The following is a 20,552-nucleotide window of genomic DNA, read 5'->3' as shown; positions in this document are numbered from 1 at the left end:
CCTTTAAAGCTGGAGTAATAGAAATGGAATGAAAATTAATAGTGCAAGAATTTTTGCAGTAAGCAATAAGTTAGTACTGTTATACAAGGTGCCAATGAGACCTCATCTGAAATACTGTGGGCAATTCTGGTCTCCCATGTTTAAGAAGGATGAATTCAAAGTGGAACAGGTGCAGAGAAGGGCTACTAGGATGATTGTAGGAATGGAAAATATGCCTTATGAGAGGAGACTCCAAGAGCTTGGCTTGTTTAGCCTAACCAAAAGAAGGCTGAAGGGAGACATGATTAATCTCTATAAATACATTAGAAGGATAAATACCAGGGAAGGAGAGGAATTATTTAGGTTAAGCACCAATGTTGGCACTAGAACAAATGGATATTGGCCATCAGTAAGTTTTGGCTTGAAATTAGGCGAAGGTTTCTAACTATCAGAGTGAAGTTTTGGAACAGCCTTCCAAGGGCAGCAGAGGGGGCAAAAAACCTAACTGGCTTCAAGACTGAACTTGATACCTTCATGGAGGGATTGGTATGATGGGACTGCCTACAATGGCATGTAGTCCATCTGCGATTGCAAGCAACAAATATCTCCAAAGGCTGGTGATGGGACACTAGATAGGGAGGGCTCTGAGTTACTACAGAGAATTTTTTCCCTGGTTTCTGGCTCCTGGGTTTTGCCCAGATGCTCAGGGTCTATTTCATTGCCATATTTAGGGATGGGAAGGAATTTTGCCCAGACTCAGATTGGCAGAGACCCTGGGTTGGGTTTTTTTGTTTTTTTGTTTGCCTTCCTCTGCGGCATGGGGCATGGCATGGGTCATTTGCGGGTTTAAACTAGTGTAAATGGTGGATTTTTTTGTAATTTGAAGTCAAGTTACAAAATAATGATTTGAGGACTTGATTAACTCAGCCAGAGGTTAGGGGTCTATTACAGAAGTGGGTGAGGAAGGTTCTGTGGCCTGCGATGGGCAAGAGGTCAGACTAGATGATCACGATGGTCCCTTCTTGCCTTAACGTCTGTGAGTCTATGAACTGTGCCTTGCATTGCACAGACACTGATGGAGATCAGGGCCCCATCGTGCTGCACATGGCAGAGAACCTGACTGAGATCAGCACCCCATTGTGCTGAGCACTGCACAGACAGAGAGGGACAGACCTTGCCCCAAAGAGATCCCAATCCAAGTAGACAATGGGTAGGAGGAAAACAGAGAGGGGTTGTGACTTCCCCAAGGTCACCAAGCAGGTCAGTGACAAAGCCAGGAACAGACCCCGGTAACACCAGAGCCCCGTCACCCGCAGCTTGGAAAGGTCCCCAAACCCCATTGTATTAGGCTGCAGGAAGAGGTGGTTTGTCCATGGATGCACAGGCTGTCTTGGCAGGGCAGCTCAGCTGCAGTCCCTGCACACAGCTGGGGGTGGGTGTCCTGGGTCAGGAGAAGTCAGTGTCCAGTCCTGTGGGGCTGTGCTCTTGGCTCATACCTCCAGCACTCACTGCTGCCCCTCTGTTACCAGCTGCACTGTTCAGCCAGCCCCAGGGAGGTCACTGTCCCCCCAACCCCACCCCAGACCTTCAAACTGGGACATGGTGCACCAGTGCCAATCAGAGTGCACTAGTGTAAATTCTGTCTATACTAAGGGTTTGCACCAATGCCTAAAACACCAGTGTGGCAGAGACTTTCAGTACCCGAAACAGCAGTACGGTGGCACTACAACTGGGATCTATTTCTAGCTCTGTCACGGATAGCCTGGGTGACGTTGGACACGTCAATGTTTCTCCTCCCAACTTTAGTCTCTTTACCCAGCTGCCCACTCACTGGGGTCTCCTCTCTCCAGAGCTCCTCACCACTAAAATCTGTGTGGGTGTCACCAGAGCTAAGGTAGTTCAGCTCTGGAATAGTCTTACAAGGGTGGCTGTGGAATCTCTTTCCCTGGAAGTTTTTAAGAGCAGGTAGGACAAACCAGGGCCGCCCAGAGGGGGGGCAAGTGGGGCAATTTGCCCCAGGCCCTGGGCCCTGCAGGGGCCCCCACAAGAGTTTTCGGCGGGTCTTTGGTGGCAGGTCCTTCAGTGCCGCCGAACACAGCCAGAGCGAGTGAAGGACCCGCTGCCGAAGACCCGGAGCTTCTTCCGCTCCGGGTCTTCGGCAGCGAGGGATCCTTCCACTCCGGGCCTTCAGCGGAAATTCGGTGGCAGGTCCTTCACTCGCTCCGGGACCCGCCACCTAAGTGCCCCGAAGACCCGGAGTGGAAGGACCCCCGCCGCCAAAGACTCCAGGTCCTCTGAATCCTCTGGGCAGCCCTGGGACAAACCTCTGTCAGAGAAAATCTACATATACTTGGTCCTGCCTTGGCAGAGAGAGCTGGACTTGATGACATCTTGAGGTCCTGTTCAGCCCTACATTTCTATGATGCTTTGTCATATATACGTATAAAAACACAACATACCGAAAAAACCCAACCATAACATAATGTCAGGCAATTCTAAAAAACAACAAAAAACTACACTCCACAGCATAAAATTACACAGTACAAAGGAGAAGAATGCAATGCAATGCAAACTAACACACCCTAGGACAAAAGCACACAATGCAAAAGAGCTCAACTCAAACCAACACAATACAGACAAGAAACAAGCTGAGGCAAAACAATGCACCATAAAACTATGCAACACAACATGGTGCGATCACGGTTTCAAATGGCACCATGCAAAACAGCTCAGCGTAGAACAGGACACAGCACAAATGAGAATTATTTCAATGTAGACATGGAAGGGATCTTGAGAGGTTGTCTACTTGAGCCTCCTGTGCTGAGGCAGGACCAAGTATCCCTAGACATTCCCAGACTGGTGTACCTCTAACCTCTCTTAAAAACCTCCAATGAAGGAAATTCCACAGCCTCCCCTGGAAGCCAATGCAAGGCAAACACAGACCAAAACAATGCTGTACACAGACAAGCTGGGCTTGCGGAAAAGGGGAGAGGCAAGAATTCAAACAATCTGGGTTCAGTTCCCAGTTTTGCCCCAAATTCTCCATGCAAACTTGAGCAAATTACATCAGCTCTCTGAGCTTCAGTTTCCCCATCTGTAAAATGGAGAGTAGCCTCCCACCATTGGCCTATTTAGCCTTTGAGCTTTTTGTGGCAAGGACTGTCACTGTGGGCATGTCTACACTGCAGTTAGACACCAGCGGCTGGCCCATGCCTGCTGACTTGGGCTCACACAGCTCACGCTGTGGGGCTGTTTAATTGTTGTGTAGATGTTCCGGCTTGGGCTGGAGCCCAATGTCTGGCACCCTCCCACCTCACAGGGTCTTACAGCTTAGCTCCAGCCCAAGCCCAGACATCTACACTGCAATTAAACAGCCCCTTAGCCTGATCCCTGTGAGCCTGAGTCAGCTGGTATGGGCCAGCTGTGGGTTTTTAATGGCAGGGTAGAGATACCCTTGGTATCTGTTCAGCACCTGTCACATGGGGACCCTGATCTTGGTCAGAGTCTGTGCAGAGCCCTGCACAACATGGGGCCTGATCTCAGTCGGGGGCTCTGCAACTCCCGGCATTACAGGATCCCTGATTTTATTTGGGGTCCCTGCAGCGCCTGGCAAAATGTGGGGGCAGGATCTCTGTCAGGGTCTGTGCTGTGCCCAGTACAGTGGTGGGGCGTGATCTCGGTCGGGGTCAGTGCAGTGCCAGGCCCAACGGGGACACAGATCTCAGTCGGGGTCTCTGAAGCGTCCAGCACAATGGAGGCAGCAATCTGGGCTGCAGTTGTGTGCTGCCCGGCACAAGGGGGGCTGTGATCTCGGTCCAGGTCTCAGTTTTACCTGGCACAATGGGGGTCCTGATGTCAGATGGGGTCTCTACAGTGCCCAGCACAACAGGGGCACAGATCTCAGTTGGGGTCTCCACAGCACCTGTCACAACAGTGGGGGCTGACCTCTGTTGGGGTCTCTGCAGCGCCTGGCAGAACAGGACCCAGATCTCAGTTGGGGTCTCTGCAGCTCCAGGAACAACAAGGTTCCTGATTTTGTTTGCCATCTCTGCAGCACCTGGCACAATGGGAGCCTGATTTCACTTTGTGTTGATGCAGGGCCTGGCACAACAGGGGCCCAGAGCTCAGTCAGGGTCACTGTAGCACCCGGCACAACAAGGTCCCGGCTCTCTGTAGGGGTCTGTGCAGTTCCTGGCACAACCAGTGCCCCAAACTTGGTCATGGTTTGTGCAGTGCCTGGCACACTGGGGCACCTGATCTCAGGCAAGGCCTGGGCCACGCTCAGGATGATAAGAGCCCTGATCTCAGTCAGACACCCGGGGAGAAAAGCGGGAAGATTTACAAGAATTAGATATCAGTATTTCAGAACTGAGGAGAAAATGGGGCACAAAGTAAATATTTGCCAATATAAGAGAGAAGCACCAACATCTGGGGAGATTTTATGTCACCATTCAACAGTTCAAGAGAAAAGAGGGGAAATTGGAGGGGATTATACAGCAATATTCAGTCAACAACAGAATGGGATGGATTCTTCTTGCTTCACATTCACATGGCTGGCAGGGAGCCCTGGGTGATGTGACTTTCACAGGGGAAAGGACTGGGGCTGGAGTGAGAAGGTCACTGGCTGTGGGAAGGGGCAGGCTGTGGGGTCTGGGAATGTGACTAGCAGGCGGTGTCTTGGGGAGGCTGCTGGGTTGGGTAGGGTGGGGGAGGGGGAAGTAGCTGGGATTGGGAAACCTGGGGCTGGGCAGTCTCCATGGGGGACACTTGCTCCTCCCTTCCCTTCCTGGGTCTTTCCATGCCCTGTTGCCTGCCATAGGCGTGCGCAGCACATTTCATTAGGGTGTGCACCCAGGGAATTTTTTTTTTAAAGACGAACATCATAAAGGGCGGGGTGTGGGAGGGGGTGCTGTGTGCAGGAAGGGGCTCAGGGCAAGGGATTGGGGCAGAGGAGGGGTGTGGGGTGTATGAGAGGGCTCAGGGCAGGGGGCTGGGATTCAGGAGGGGTGCAGTGTGCAGGAAGGGGCTCAGGGCAAGGGATTGGGACAGAGGAGGGGTGTAGGGTGTATGAGGGGGCTCAGGGAAGGGGGTTGGGGTGCAGGAGGGGTGCGGAGTGCAGGAGGGGGCTCAGGGCAGGCGATTGGGGTGCAGGAGAGGTGCGGCAGGGGGCTCAGGACAGGGAGTTGGGGTGCAGGAGGGAAACAGGGTGCAGGCAGGGGGCTCAGGGCAGGGGGTTGCGGGGCAAGGTGCAGGCAGGGGGCTCAGGGCAGGGAGTTGTGGGGCAGGGGGTTGGGGTGTGAGGTGCAGGCAGGGGGCTCAGGGCAGGGAGTTGGGGGGCAGGGGGCTCAGGGCAGGGGGTTGGGGTGAGAGGTGCAGGCAGGGGACTCAGGACAGGGAGTTGGGGTGCAGGAGGGTAGGCTGTTTGCAGGCAGGCCCAGGGTTGGGGATCTGGGCTCCCCCGTCCCGGCAGGCAAGCTCGGGGGCCGGGCAGAGGGGCCAGGCTGGGCGCTTGGGGCCAGGCCGGGCAGAGGCAGCCGGGGTGGATCGCAGAGGGGCCAGGGTGCTCCCAGGACTGGACTCAAGGCCGAAGGTGCAGGGCCGGAGCCCCGAACAGCGCCGGGGAGCTGAGCTCGCAGCTGGGCTGCGGGGGGGCCTGTGGGCCGGACTTGCCCCCCGCCCTGGGCCTGATGGCTCCCGGGTCCCTCTTAATGTGGGCTGGGCTCTGGGGCGGCCTGACCCCCCCGGGTGGTGCCCGGCCCCCGGCCAGCGTGGGGAGCCGCAGGCGGGTTTGGGGCCCTGCGTGCTGGAGGGGGGCAGCTGCCTTGGGGGGGGGGCTGTGGCAGCACCCCCGCGGGCCACCTTAAGCGGCTGTGTTGGTGCTGCCGGGTGGGAGGCTGCCAGGGAGCACATGGGGCTGTTAAAGATCCGGATCCGGCCCATGGGCATTAGGGTGTGCCCGTGCATACCCGGCACACCCCGTGCGCATGCCTATGTTGCCTGCAGAGAGTGGCCAGCCCAGCCCAGCCCCTGTCTCAGGGCTCTCCCAGCCTCTGCCCATTAACCCTCTTCCCAGTTCAGAAATCACTCAGGGGAACGATTTCCCACCTGAACAAGGACAAATCACTGCAGGTAAAAATGGGGGGAAACATCCCAAACCTGAGATTGGAACTGGCCACTGGTGAAGTGGAGAGAAAATGGGGCACAATCGGTGGAGGAGAACAGAGAACTTCTCAGGAATTTGAGAGAAAGGGGGAGTCACCAGGGATGTTCATCGTTGCTCTCTAGAGAGAAAGGGGGCAGGGCTGGAGAGGATGGGGGGTTCCCACAGGAGAGAGCAGTAGTAAATCCAAGGGGATCTCAGCCCCTCCCCCCCTTCTCTCCCCACTCCTTGGAGGTCACCTGCTCTTCTCCTCCCCCGGCCATGTGCTGGCTGCACAGACATTTTTCCATCTGCCCCTTTTCCCAGGTCCGCCCCTCCCCCCTTTTCCTCCCAGCCTGGTCTCACTCCTCCCCCCCCACCGGGCAGCCCCCACCCAGCCCCATGCAGGGACCCCAGTGGGGGCTGGTCCCCTTCCCCCTGGGATCCCCCCGTGGGGCCCCAGGGCAGGGCCTGGCCGGGCCCAGGGGCGTTGGGCTCCTGCGGGGACAGCAGCTCCGAGCCCCCCGCGGGCGCTGCCCCCAGGGAGCAGATCCCGGTGCTGCGAGATGCCGGGTCCCCCCCACGGACACTGGGGCAGAGTCACCGCCCGGCCCCGCCCCCGGGGCTCGCTCCGGTACCTGGAGGCTGCAGCTCCGCAGCCGGGTGGGCAGAGCCCGGGGCGGCCCCAGGGCGGCTCCAGCGGGAGCAGGGCCCAGCAGGGCCGGCTCCAGGCACCAGCCCACCAAGCTGGTGCTTGGGGCGGCACCTGGAGGGGGGCGGCACGGTGCTCCGGGCCGAGAGCGGGGCCGCGACTGGGCTCACCGCCCTCCCCCCGGCGCTGCCTCTGGCCGTCGGGGAGAGCGGAGCCCCGGCCGGGCTCGCCACCCTCCCCCCGGCGCAGCCTCTGGCCCCCGGGGAGAGCGGAGCCCCGGCGGGGCTCGCCACCCTCCCCCCGGCGCAGCCTCTGGCCCCCGGGGAGAGCGGAGCCCCGGCGGGGCTCGCCACCCTCCCCCCGGTGCAGCCTCTGGCCCCCGGGGAGAGCGGAGCCCCAGCCGGGCTCACCGCCCTCCCCCCGGCGCAGCCTCTGGCTCCCGGGGAGAGTGGAGCCCCAGCCGGGCTCACCGCCCTCCCCCCGGCGCAGCCTCTGGCTCCCGGGGAGAGTGGAGCCCCGGCGGGGCTCGCCGCCCTCCCCTGCGGGGAGGGGGGGGGGCGGCGGGAGGCTTTTTTGCCTGGGGCGGCAAAAAAGCCAGAGCCGGCCCTGGGGCCCAGGCCAGGCACGGGGGGGGGGGGGTTAATGAAGGTCTCCCCGGCACAGACCCTCCTGCTCTGCCTGGGCTCCCCGATCACAATGGAGAAGCAGCAGCGCAGCGCTCACCCAGCAGCTGATACATAGGCAGCGAGTTCCATATCCACGTGGTGCTTGGGCACCAGCAATATTCAGAGCCAGGGGGCAGCTCCAGCAATACTTGGGGCCGGGTGTCCCCCCCCTCGTGCTCCCTGCAGCCCCCCCATGCCTTCCCCGAGTGTCCCCCGCCTCGCCTCTCAGCAGCAACTGCTTCCTCAGGGTTCTAGTGCCCCCCAACTCCACTGCCAGGGCAGACTGACTGTGAGCCTGCCCTTCCCCCTCAGACCCTTCCGTTTTCCAATGGGACCCTCCAGCAGCACAGTCCCCCCTCCCCCGCAGTCACCGCTCCTGCCCCATGCTGGGCAAGGAGGCAGCCCCATCCCTCACCCCCAGTGAGGCTACAATCAGGGGAAACAGCAAGGGAGGAGGGGTATGCAGCATCCCCCGGCACCCACCACGGTTGAGGCGAGGGAGATTCCTGGACCTGAGAGGTCTAGGAGCACATGCAGTGACAGTGGTGGGGGTGAATGTCCTGCCAGGGGGGTGGGAAAGGGGGACTCCTCCCCCAGAGCTTGCTGCTGCCGGCAGGGAGAGGGCTGGGGGGAGTCCTTCTCTCTGGCCCCTGTGCTGGAGCAGCCTGCCTGCACCCCAAACTCATCCCCAGCCCTGCCCCACCCCAGAGCCCACACCCCCAGTCAGAACTTTCACCCCCCACCGCACCCTCAACCCTCTGCCCGAGTCCTGAGCCCCTCCAGCACCCCAAACACCTTATCCAGAGTCCCAGCCAGAGCCCTCACCCCCACACCCCAACCCTCTGCCCCAACCTTGAGCCCCTCCCACATCCCAAACCTCCCATTCCCAGCCCCAGCCAGAGCCCTCACCCCCCACACGCCTACTCTCATCCTGAGCCCCTCCCACGCTCCAAACCCCTCATCTGCAGCCACACCCCACAGCCCTCACCCCTACACCCCATCCCTCTGCACCCCTCCCATCCCCAAACTCCCTCCCAGAGCCTTGGGCTGGTGGGGGACAGAGTTTGGGTGGAGGCGGGTTCTGGGCACCACCAAAATTTCTACAAACATGCCACCCCGGCTGATCACACTCTGCCCCTCCCTTGTTCTCCTGCCCAGCCTAAAGGGGCGGGTGTGGGGGCATGTGCCAGATGCTCTGGGAAATGCAGCCTCTGTGAACTCGGCCTCTGCGCATGCGGGACTCTTCTCCCCCCCAATCCCCTGCAGTGCCCAGCTAAGCAGATGGTGTCAGCGGAGCTGGGGCTGGTTCCAGCCACTGCAGACAGCCCCAGCGAGCGCCGCAGCCCGGGTGGGGTTTGTAGGGCACAGGAAGGGGCTGGAGCAGCTGGGAGCGGTGGGTGCCGGGAGGAAGGAGGCAGGAGCCGGGAGAACAAAGAACCGAGAGCATCAGACCCCGGGCAGCTCCTGAGAGACCAGACGCTGCTGCCTCCGTCGTGACCTGGGAGCTGAGCAGCTGCTGCTCCCCCAGCGGAGTCTGTGGTGGGGAGATCCCGTCATTAACCCCTCCGTGCCCGGCTGGGGCGGGGACCTTCTCTGGCTAGAAACCGCCCCGGACTCTGCTGACGGCAACTCCCGAGCTGAGACTCCAGGTGACTGAGACCTTGGGGCTGGGCAGGTAACTGACTCTGCACAGTGCCCCCCCCCCCATCTAGAAATGTGCTACTTATGGTGAACTGTGCATGCTCAAGTATCAGGGGGTAGCCGTGTTAGTCTGTATCTACAAAAACAACAAGGAGTCTGGTGGCACCTTAAAGACTAACAGATTTATTTGGGCATAAGCTTTCGTGGGTAAAAACCTCACTTCTTCAGATGCATTTTACCCACGAAAGCTTATGCCCAAATAAATCTGTTAGTCTTTAAGGTGCCACCAGACTCCTTGTTGTTTTTGTGCATTCTCAGTTCATCTGCTGAAGCCACTGCCCTTCACCCTGCCCTTATACCCATAGGATTCTGCTGACTGCTTTTGACAGGGGTTAAAAAGTGGCAAAGGGGGCGAATTGGAGCAGGGGGGGTGCACATTACTACGAGGAGCAGTATCCTTCACTACACTGGACACCCTAGGGGATGGAGAGGGGGGAGCGCTGGGGGCACGCAGGGAAGTGACTCTGCACAAGTGGCCCCTCCTCAGCCCATCTCTGCTCCCCTGCATCTGTGGCTCCCAATGCTGCTGGCCTCACTGACACCCCCCAGCTCTGGCTCCCCTCAGGAGGGGCCGATCCAGTTCCAGGAGAGCACGTGCCCCCAGGGATCAAGCCGGAGGGGGAAGGGGGCAGACCAGGAGTTCTCAGGCTGGCGGTTACTGCCCCCAGTTATGTGGGGGGTCACAAGCCCACCCAGCTCTGCAGGCAGCAGCAGCGCAGAAGTGAGGGTGGCAATGGAGCACGAAGTCTGCTGTGAAAAGTGATATCGACAAATGTCTTCGCACCCACAGAATTAAACTAACTATTTAAAAAAACCTTTTCTGATTATAACAATAATTAAATTAAAGTGTGTTTTAGGCTTAATTTAAAAGTGGTGAGAAAAGGTAAATTCATTTTAAAGAATAGATTAAAGAATAAATTAAGCATTTAAAATCAGGTTAAATATAAGAAATGTGTTTTGAATTGATAAGAGGGGTCACACTCAGAGGCTTGCTTTGTGCAAGGGGTCACTGTCATGGTCTCACAGATCATGCCCAGTCTTGGCCCCGTGCGGTCCATGGGGGGAACCCCCTTGAGTGAGACAGCCCTTCTCAGGGGGTCCACTCTCTTGTGGGGGTTAAGCCCCTCCACCTCCTGGAGCCGCACCTCTCTGAGCCTTAGCACACCTTTTTTTCGCTCTGGGCCCCCTCAGGGAGTTCACTCGCTCTGGACCCCCAGGGCGATGCAACCCTGTTCTCCAGACTGCACTGACACTCAGCCAGCATAAAACCGAAGGGTTTATTGAGCATTTGAACACAGCATAGGAAACTCTCCGGGCCCTCAGGCCTGGCCTCCCTCAGCACAGCATATCCAAGTCTCCCCTGCATCCAGGTGGGCTCTGCCTGCTCCCCCTCTTCAGGCCAGAGCCCCCCTGCTTCCCAGCTGGGCATCTGATATCACTGATCTCTGTCCATTGTCTTCTCTCCAGGTAAACAGGGTCGCCTGGGCCTCCTCTCTTCTGTCCTCTGGCCCGCTCTGGCTAGTACCGGCTGGTTAGGTCACTGGGGTCCTCTCTTTGCAGCCCATTGTCCTCCCACTGGCTAGAATCAGCTGCAACTCCTGAGCTGGGACTCTGGGTCACCAGGTCGTCAGGTCACCACTTGCTGGGATATCCATTCTCCATTGGGTGGGGTCCCAAGTTCCCTCACTGATCCTCTGTAACAACAAACTCCCTCTCCCATCACCTTGTTAAACCAGTAACACTCAGGGAAACTGAGTCCCAACCCCCTGCATATAAACCATTGGGGGAAAAAACAAAAAAATCCCCCACTTCGTCACATCCAGGAAATACCACACTGCTCTTCCAGGAAAAAAGACCCTGCCACAGAAGTAACCATGTGACTGGAGTCATAGCTAAGGCTATGATTTAATCATGGGTATTTTTAGTAAAAGTCATGGACAACTCATGGGCAAGAAACAAAAAATCATGGCCCCCGACCTATACCATAAATACCCCTGATTGAATCTTGGAGGGGGGTGGAAGCCCAGGGGGCCCACAGCACCACCTGATGGGTGGGGAGGGGGAAAGCCCCAAAGAGCCCCTGTGCCACTGGGGAGGGGGAAGCCCTAGGGACCCACTGCCACTCTGGCACTGCTGGGGGGGAAACCCTGTGGGGCCTGTGGGGTAGGGTTCTGCTGGGGGGTTATTCCTTCCTTTAATCACTGTGGAAGGGTAAACAGCAAGAGAATTTGTTCCTCTTTTCTATGCGGAACAAATAAAGGCAGACGGAATTATTTCCAGGGCTGTAAGTAATAAAACACAATTGAGCAGAGAATGGTTATGGATCCATCAACCTCTGGGTAATGGGTCCATCACGCTTCTGCTGCACAGTGTGATACTTGCAGGATCTATTCATAGGGCAGCTGAGCTCAGCTGAGCAGGTTTTACTCCTGAGGGGTTTCTGCACCAAAAAATTAAATTAAATTAAATTAAATTAAAATTAAAATTCTGTGCACAATATTTTAAAATTCTGCAAATTTTATTTGTCAATAAATAAATGTGGAGGCTCCAGCATGGCAGTGGGGAGCACAGGCTATATGGGAGATCACTCTGCAGCCCCCTCCCCCAGAACATGAATCATAGAATCATAGAATATCAGGGTTGGAAGGGACCTCAGGAGGTCATCTAGTCCAACCCCCTGCTCAAAGCAGGACCAATTCCCAACTAAATCATCCCAGTCAGGGCTTTGTCAAGCCTGACCTTAAAAACCTCTAAGGAAGGAGATTCCACCACCTCCCTAGGTAACGCATTCCAGTGCTTCACCACCCTCCTAGTGAAAAAGTGTTTCCTAATATCCAACCTAAACCTCCCCCACTGCAACTTGAGACCATTACTCCTTGTTCTGTCATCTAGTACCACTGAGAACAGTCTAGATCCATCCTCTTTGGAACCCCCTTTCAGATAGTTGAAAGCAGCTATCAAATCCCCCCTCAACTCAGTGGTGAGGCTGCACCTTTCTGCTGCCTACTCCAGGGGACCAAAATGACATGCCTGCGCTGTTGGGGAGGGGTGCATGACCACTCTTGTGGCTTCCCTTTGCTTCCCCATAAGAAAGTCATTTTTTCTGCAGGGAAACAAATAACTCTGTGGGGGACATGAATTCTGTGCTTGTGAAGTGGTGCAGAATTTCCAAAGGAGTAAGATTTGAATCTTTCAGACGGCTTGTTTTAGTTGCAGAGTATTAATGAGGCTGCCTCTGCTCAGGAACTGTACTGCTCCTCCAGGAAAAAAAAGACGCTGCTGCAGAAGAAACCATGTGATTGGAGTCATAGTACATCTCTCGCCTTATAGGAGTGGACTCTGTGGGATAAGGCTCTGCTGGGGCTTTATTCCTTCCTTTAATCACTGTGGAAGGGTAAACAGCAAGAGAGTTTGTTCTTTTCTAGGCAGAACAAATGAAGGCAGGCTGAATTATTTCCAGGGTTGTAATAAAACACAAGCTAGCAGAGGATGGTTTCGATCCATCAACCTCTGGGTTATGGGCCCAGCACGCTTCCGCTGCGCCACTCTGCTGTAGCAGAAAGAAGCTTCCTGCAGGATGTATTCACAGTACAGCTCACAAGCTGTGCACTGGAGAGTTGTGCCCATGGGATTTAGACGCTTTAGTGGAAGGTGATTGTACATGTGTCACATCTCCAACGCTGAACTGAAATGTGGTCGCTGCATTCTCAGCCGGGGTCTCCTTAGTCTAATGATTCAGCAAAACCAGCCCCTTCCCCTGCTTTTCTCCTGGTAAGATCCAGCCAGTCTCCTGCCCCCCTCCAGGCGGAGGAGGTTTCCCCGATTCCCCGAGTGTCACAAACCCCCTGCGAGGGGCCCGGCGGGGCAGGGCCAGGCCCGGGGAGGAGCCGCCCCTTCCTGCCCCCGCTCAGCCCGGGAAACCTTTGTTTTTGCAGCGGAGCCATGGCCGGGGCCGGGAGCGCAGCGCGGAGGCTGCTCCAGCCCTGCAGCCCGCGGGGCAGCGCGGTAGGTCCGGGGGGAGCGCGGAGCGGGCAGGGCCCGAGCGGGTGGCAGAGAGACGCGTAGGGCGGACACGCTCCTGCCGGGGGAGGGGCCCGGCCCGGCTGTCTGGTTCGCCCGCTGCCCGGAGGTCCCCGAGCTCCCCGCGGCCGGAGAGGGGCTGCCCGGGGATGCGGGGGGCGAGTGTCCCGGGCGGGGCAGAGCGGAGCAGCCCCTGCTGCGGGGCCGGTGCGACGGAGCCCGGGAGCGGCTGGGCCGGGAGCTGCAGGAGGGGCCCGGAGCGCGGCTCGGCTGCAGAGCTCGGAGCCCAGGCTGGGCTCGGGATCGAGGGAATGGGGGAGCTGGGGGGTGGATCTGGGGTGTCAGAGCCGGGCTGTGGGGTGGGAGGAGCGGCTGGTGCTGCGGACTGTGGGGCTGCTGGGAGTTTGGGGTGTGCTGGCGGGGTCAGGGCTGGGGATTGGGGGATGTCTGTGGGGCTCCATGTTCAGATCTGGCCCTGCGGGAGCTTTGGGGGCTGGAGCTGGGGAAAGTGGGGGACTGTCTGAAGTTGGCTGCTTGGGATGTGGCTGAGGCCCGGGGATGTGGGGAGCTGGGGGTTGGGCTGCACCTCTGTCACTGCAACTTGGGGCCCTGCCTTTTCTCTGGAAAAGCTGCTCCCTGTTTCACCCTCTCCTCTCAGTCTGAGTCCCAGCGACTCTGCACAGGAGTCTGCAGGGCAGGATGGGCCATGAAATCTGACAGCTGGGAGTCCCTTTGCAGCAGTTTCTAACCCTCCCTCCCCTGCTTCTTCCAGGAGGTACCAGAAAAGCATCTGGCCCCTCTGGGAAAAGAGAGAGAAGCAGCCAAAGCCGAGGAGGAGCAGCAAAGTGAGGAGCTGCTGGTAGGTGCCCAGAGCCTCCTGCCACTTAGGTTTGCCTGGCATAAGAATGACATGGTGAATGCAGGGCCCACCCTACCAGCCTCAGCCAGGGAACCATCCCCACTGGAGCCCAGGGAGAGGCAGGGTCAGACACGGGGGTAACATGATACCCTTAGGATGCAGGAGGCTGCTGGGCAGGGAAGGGTCAGTCTGTGTTAGCCCAGAGCCCCTGCCCACAGGCTGTTTGGATGTCACAGTGACCAGGGATCCTTTCTAGCTCCTGGGGGGGAGGGGGAAGGAGATGAAATGTGGGCTGCAGAGATGGAGGATTTGGCTCAGTGCAAGTTGATGAGGTTTTGGGGAGAAGTGTCCCTCCTGTTGGTGATGTACAGCTCACCCCGGCCCTGAGCCCTCCTCCCTTCCCGGGATAAATGAACTTTCCATCACTCACCGCAAGAGATCTTGTGTTCTGGTAAATAACTCTGCCACCCGCCCCGAGGCGCATTTATAATTTTCCCCAGTTACCAAGCAGATGAATTTCAATGTTGATAAATGCAAAGTAATACACATTGGAAAAGATCATATCAAATACACATAATATGATGGTATCTAAATTAGCTGTTACCACTCAAGAAAGAGATCTTGGAGTCATTGTGAATAGTTCTCTGGAAACATCCACTCAATCTGCAGCAGCAGTCAAAAAAAGCAAACAAAATATTGGGAATCATTAGGAAAGGGATAGACAATAAAACAGAAAATATCCTATTGCTTCTATATAAATCCAGGGTATGTCCACATCTTGAATACTGCGTGCAGATCTGGTCACCCCATCTCAAAAAAAATACATTGGAATTGGAAAAGGTACAGAGAAGGCCAACAAAATGATGAAGGGTATGGAACAGCTTCCATGTGGGGAGAGATTAATAAGACTGAGGCTGTGGCTACACTCCACAGCTTTTAGCAACATAGCTCTGCCGCTACAGCCGTGCTGCTAAAAGGCGCGCAGTGTAGCTGCTGTTTGTTGGCAGGAGAAAGGTCTTCTGCCGACAAAAACCTTCCACCCCCCACAAGCGGCAGCAGCTTTGTCGGTATGAGAGTGCTCCTGCCGACAAAGTGCTGTTCACCCTGGCACTTTTCATCGCTAAAATTTGTCATTCGAGGGTGTGTTTTTTTAACACCCCTGAATGACAAGTTTTGCCAACAAAGTGCCAGTGTAGACAAAGCGTGAGACTGTTCAGCTTGGAGAAGAGACGACTAAGGAGGGATATGATAGAGGTCTATAAAATCATGACTGGTGTGGCGAAAGTAAATAAGGAAGTGTTATTTACTCCTTCTCATAACACAAGAACTAGGGGTCTCCAAGTGAAATGAATAGGCAGCAGGTTTAAAACAAACAAAAGGAAGTATTTCTTCAGACAACACACAGTCAACCTGTGGAACTGCTTGCCAAAGGATGTTGTGAAGGCCAAGACACTTACTGGGTTCTAAAAAGAACTAGATCAGTTCATGGAGGATAGGTCCATTAATGGCTATTAGCCAGGATGGGCAGGGATGGTGTCCCTAGCCTGTGTTTGCCAGAAGCTGGGAATGGGCGACAGGGGATGGATCACTTGATGATTCCCTGTTCTGGTCGTTCCCTCTGGGGCACCTGGCATTGGCCACTGTCGGAAGACAGGATAGTGGGCTAGATGGACCATTGGTCTGACCAAGTATGGCCGTTCTTATGTTCTATGTTCCCCTGTTACTGAGCCACCCTCTCCCTGTTGCAGAAACAGACGGAAGCTGAGAGGCAGAAGATTGTCTGGGAGTGGAAGGAGCTGTGAGGGTTTCTGGAGGAAAAGAAGCAGCGGCTGCTGTCCCAGCTGGAAGAGCTAGAGAGAGACATTGTCCAGAGAAGGGATGAGGGCATCTGCAGCCTGTCCTGGAAGATTTCCCTGCTCAGTGAGAGGGGAGGAGAGAAGGGACAGCAGCCGCCGAGCCAACCCCTGCAGGTCAGGCTGTTATTGCAATGATCATATGCAGCGTTTCTATAGGCGCTTCTGAGCCCTAGACCCCAAAGCACTTTACAAAGTGGGGTCAGGGGCATTATTCCTATGGGACAAATGGGGAAAGTGAGGCAGAGGGAGGGGCAGAGCCCTGCCCAAGGTCACACAGTGAGTCTGGCAGCGGCGCCAGGGATGGGTCCTGGGAGTCCTGGATGCTGCAGCCCCAAGACCTTGTCTCCTGGAAATGTCTGTCTGCATTTGCACTTGGAGGGTGAAATCCCTCCCCCACCGTGCTGAGGTCCCGAGCAAGGCCTAAGGCCCCTCTCACTGCAGGTTAATGGGTTTAGTGGGGCCAGGGGACTTCTGGGTCTCTCAGCACTGGGGGGAATTTGATTCTCAATGCAGAGAAATATCTTCTGCCTGTAAAGTGCCTGGGGAGAAGATTTCTGCAGTGGCGACCTGCCCGCAGGGATTGCTGGGGCTGTGTAGGGGAAAGTCCCTGGTAGGGGGTGGCAGCTGCTCTGGGAATGTAAACCTGAAATTCCCCTACTGCCCGAGGCTTCAATGGTGACCCCTGCAGATCAGGAGGCCTCCCCACCCAGGACAATCCCACTGACGGCCTCCTTTTTCCCTCTTTAGGGTGCTGGGAGCACTGGGGGCAGGTAAGTTCAGGGCTCCATTTCCCTCCCCATCATGGGCCGTTAGGTTTGATAACTGCACTGAATAGGAAGCTTCCTGTGATTCTGTCTCCCCTAGTGGCTGACTCGGGTAGGAGAAGAGCCGTTTACTGTCTGATCACTAAGGGGGGGGGGATAGCTCAGTGGTTTGAGCATTGGCCTGCTAAACCCAGGGTTGTGAGTTCAATCCTTGAGGGGGCCATCTGGGGCAAAATTGGTACTTGGTCCTGCTAGTGAAGGCAGGGGGCTGGACTCAATGACCTTTCAAGGTCCCCTCTAGTTCTAGGAGATACGATATCTCCATTAATTTAATTTAATTTAATGAGATCACAGCAGGGCTGCTAGACACAGTGCCGATGGGACAGACCTGGCCTGTCTCCTGGACTGATGTGGCCATGTCACATATTGAGAGGGTGCAGAATCTCAGCTTTTGCATTTTTTAAAGTGAGTTGCTGGCCCTCAGCACTCCCCAGTGTAAATGGAGACAGTGTTGCCTTGCTGGGGCTGCCAGCAGCCTGAAGCCATAGCTCTGAGAGCGTGAACTCTCCTGTCCCCTGTTAATGTAATTGGAATGTCAACTGAAATGACAACACTTTGATGTCAACATTCAGTGGCTGATCACTTGAGCAGGTGGATCGGGGAGGGGGCGGGTTAGTGAAGCCTTTGCAGGGTGGGAATAGGGGATTGCTGTAGGGAGGGAAGAACAGAGGAGAGACACAACGACAAGGAAGCAAGAGAGAAGTGGAGAAAGGAGGGTGGGAAAGGAAGGGAAACACAGGGAAGAACTAGCAGGGACCCTACAGGGGTGTCCAGGAGGGGGCTGTTTTCCTCCTGAGTGACACTGAGTGTGACAGACAAAGACTTGGCAAAATAATAAGAACTAAAATTTTATTTCAGATACGAAGGGCAGATTCTCCCCTTGTTCCTTGTACGTGGGTGTCCCATGGGGAGCAGTGGGTGTTCTGCTGTGAATGGAGCAGGGCACAGAGTCCTAAACTGATGCCCTGGCCCACTGACCATAACAGACGGTGCAATATGGCCCTCTCTGCCAAATGAGCTGGATGCCCCAGGGTTACTGCTTTAGCTGAAGGGCTTGGGGGATTTGGCATTCAAGGGCCCACGTTCATTCCCTGCTGGAGACCTGGGCTCTGTCTGTGGCCACTGTCAGCATGTAGGACCTGCCCACTCTTTGGTCTGTGTCTCCTCCCTTTCCACATAATCCCAGTGCTGGTGCCTTGTTACTGCAGTAAACCAGTGTGGGAGCTGGCTCAGCACCCCACAGAACCAGAGCATCCCTGAGAAAGCTACAGAACAATGTCTCCATTCCTTGCTCTAGTGTCTCCCCACTTCCCATCTCTGGGGAGCACAGGGCTGAGGTGACTCACCATGACAATGACCATCTCAGGCTACAAAGCTCAGATCCAGGTTTCCTGGAGTTTGGGGGTTGCTGGGCTCAGGGTCGGGGGATCAGGCCTATTTCTCAGCCCTCCTTTCCCCAGCAGGGAGGACGGGACGTTTCAGAAGCCAGAGCCAGCGTTTGTGGAGCTGGAGAAGAGACTCAGCGATTTCTCTCTGAAAAGTGCTGTCCTGCAGGAGGTGCTGCTGGGATTCAAAGGTGAATTGGAGTCTGGGGGTGGCGTCTCCTCTGGTTAGAGCGACCCTCACCCTGGGGCGGAGTCGGGGACTCGAGTGATGTCACTGATCCTCGGCTCCATCTCACAGCCCAGCTCAGCGAGTCGCCTTTCCCCATGAAGCAGCCCTGTGGGGCTGGCTCTGTCTGCAGTGGCTGCGTTATCGGCCTCTGATCTCTGGCACCATCTCGTAGTTAACAGCAGTTACATTAATAAGCCATGGGGATTTCTCCATGAATACGAGGGCCTGAATTCTCACCTCTCCCATCTTCTCCTTCCCCTAGAGACGCTGCGACGGGGGCTGGGGAGCGACACAGGTACGTGTCTGTCTCTGACGGGCCATGGGGAGATTTCAGACCCATAACCATGTTAACGACAGGGGATCGCAGCCTCCAGCACCTGGAAGCTGTGGAACAATGGGAAGCGATGTTACTTTGTTCTTACACCACTGTATTTTCAACTAACTTGTCTCTTAAATATTTTAGCTCAGGGATCAGCAATCTTTGGCATGCAGCTCGCCAGGGTAAGCACCCTGGCGGGCCGGGCCGGTTTGTTTACCTCCAGCGTCCTCAGGTTCGGCCGATCGCGGCTCCCACTGGCCACGGTTTGCCACTCCAGGCCAATGGGGGTGGCAGGCAGCACATCCCTCGTCCTGCGCCGCTTTCTGCAGCCCCCATTGGCCTGGGACAGCAAACCGCGGCCAGAGAGAGCTGCAACCGGCCGAACCGGCGGACGCGGCAGGTAAACAAACCGGCCAGGCCCACCAGGATGCTTACCCTGGCGAGCCGCATGCCAAAGGTTGCCGATACCTGTTTTAGCTCATCATCATCACGTAGGCATTTAAAGTGTTTTGCAGTTTTTTTTAGTACTCATTAATTTTATTTGCTTTTACTTTAATTATTGCATTTTTTACTGACTACATTAATTTTAAGAATTTTATGTTGCAGTTTTAATTGCAGCTATATTAATAGTGTTTTTAATTAAGTTTACGTAGTCTGATTTTAAAGCTTTTTTTTAAAGACCACTAAGGTCTTCGACAACTTTTCCCGTTTTTGAGTGGCTGCTTGATACTTTTTTTAAAAAATACGAAGGCTGAGCTTTTTCTTTAGCATATTTATTTGAAAGTTTGTTAGTATAGTTAGAGTTTTTTGGCTTTTTAAAAAACTAGACTTTTTTGTTGTGACTTTTTAAATGGGTAATGTATTCACATTTTTAACTTTAAATTATTTTAGTGCACTATTTACCTCTTGTGACACAGGTTGTAGCTGATTTTTACACTTTAAATAAAGCATCTATTAGCATCTAATTTTGTTAAAACCGAAATTCAATATTTCTTTTTTTGCATAACCTGCACTTCTTTAAGAATGCAATGTTTGTTTGGTTCTTTTAATTAACTTTTTAATCTAAACTTTTTTTTATGCTTACATTATGCCTTAAATTAATTTATATTTCTTGGAATGATTGTATTCATTTAAGATAGAATCTTAATTTTCCCCCCGAATACATTCCTAGCCATCCCGATGATAATTAATTTCTGGGAAACATCCTCAGCAGAATTATTTGAAGGTGTTGCACCAGAGAGTAAAGGCACAGAGGCAGTGGCTTGTGGGAAACAGGGTAAGTTTCATTACTAATCCTGCCCTTAAAAAGAGGGGTCTTTTTAGAAAAATAGTTTAACTTACAAGCACTGAGAGACTTTAAGAAAGTCACTAATCATGGGAGCAATGGGTCTCTTTGGAACATATTTTAATTGACAAGCCCTTACAGCCTTTCTGAGAAACAGGATAGAATTATGGTCAAAATTAAGTGCAAATTAATAATCATGCATCATGAGGAGAAAGAGGAGGGAATACAAGTTAAAATATAATGAAAAAAAGCCTCTCAGAAAGGAAATATATCAGTTTAGTAGCAGTTTTGCCATGTCAGGGGTGAGATGGGAGATGATTTTCTTTCTCCCTCCCCCCCCCCCCAATCTCTTTTTAAAAGTCCCAAAAGGACTAAAAGTGGGTGGCATAGTTTATTTTTTATTATTTTGTTTACTAATTAAATCCATATCCCTAAGGCCAAATTTGGCATAGGTAACTTTGTTCCCACGTTTTCTTGTCCATCAAGCATAGATCTTAGTACTGGCCCTGAACGACATTAGCCCCCTTTTGTTTGGACTAATTTAATTTTCTGTAGTTGGTCTTCTTGCACCTGTGCATGGCATTCATGGCTGAAAATAATTTAACCCACTTTTCATCAATTTGTTGCTGTAGGGTATTT

The 20,552-nt window shown here is 54.7% G+C and overlaps 1 non-coding gene and 1 pseudogene across 1 annotated transcript; one reads left to right on the top strand and one right to left on the bottom strand.

The window, feature by feature from the left end:
- LOC135889359 (zinc finger protein 850-like) overlaps positions 1–20,552 on the top strand; it is a 452,984-nt pseudogene that overhangs the window by 326,345 nt on the left and 106,087 nt on the right.
- Positions 12,617–12,688, bottom strand: TRNAM-CAU (transfer RNA methionine (anticodon CAU)). Its single transcript has one exon. It is a non-coding gene; the product is annotated as a tRNA-Met (tRNA).

The sequence above is a fragment of the Emys orbicularis genome, chromosome 15 (genome assembly GCF_028017835.1).
Source record: "Emys orbicularis isolate rEmyOrb1 chromosome 15, rEmyOrb1.hap1, whole genome shotgun sequence".
In the NCBI taxonomy this organism is placed as follows: domain Eukaryota; kingdom Metazoa; phylum Chordata; order Testudines; family Emydidae; genus Emys; species Emys orbicularis.
This window is presented reverse-complemented; position numbering and strand designations above follow the sequence as displayed.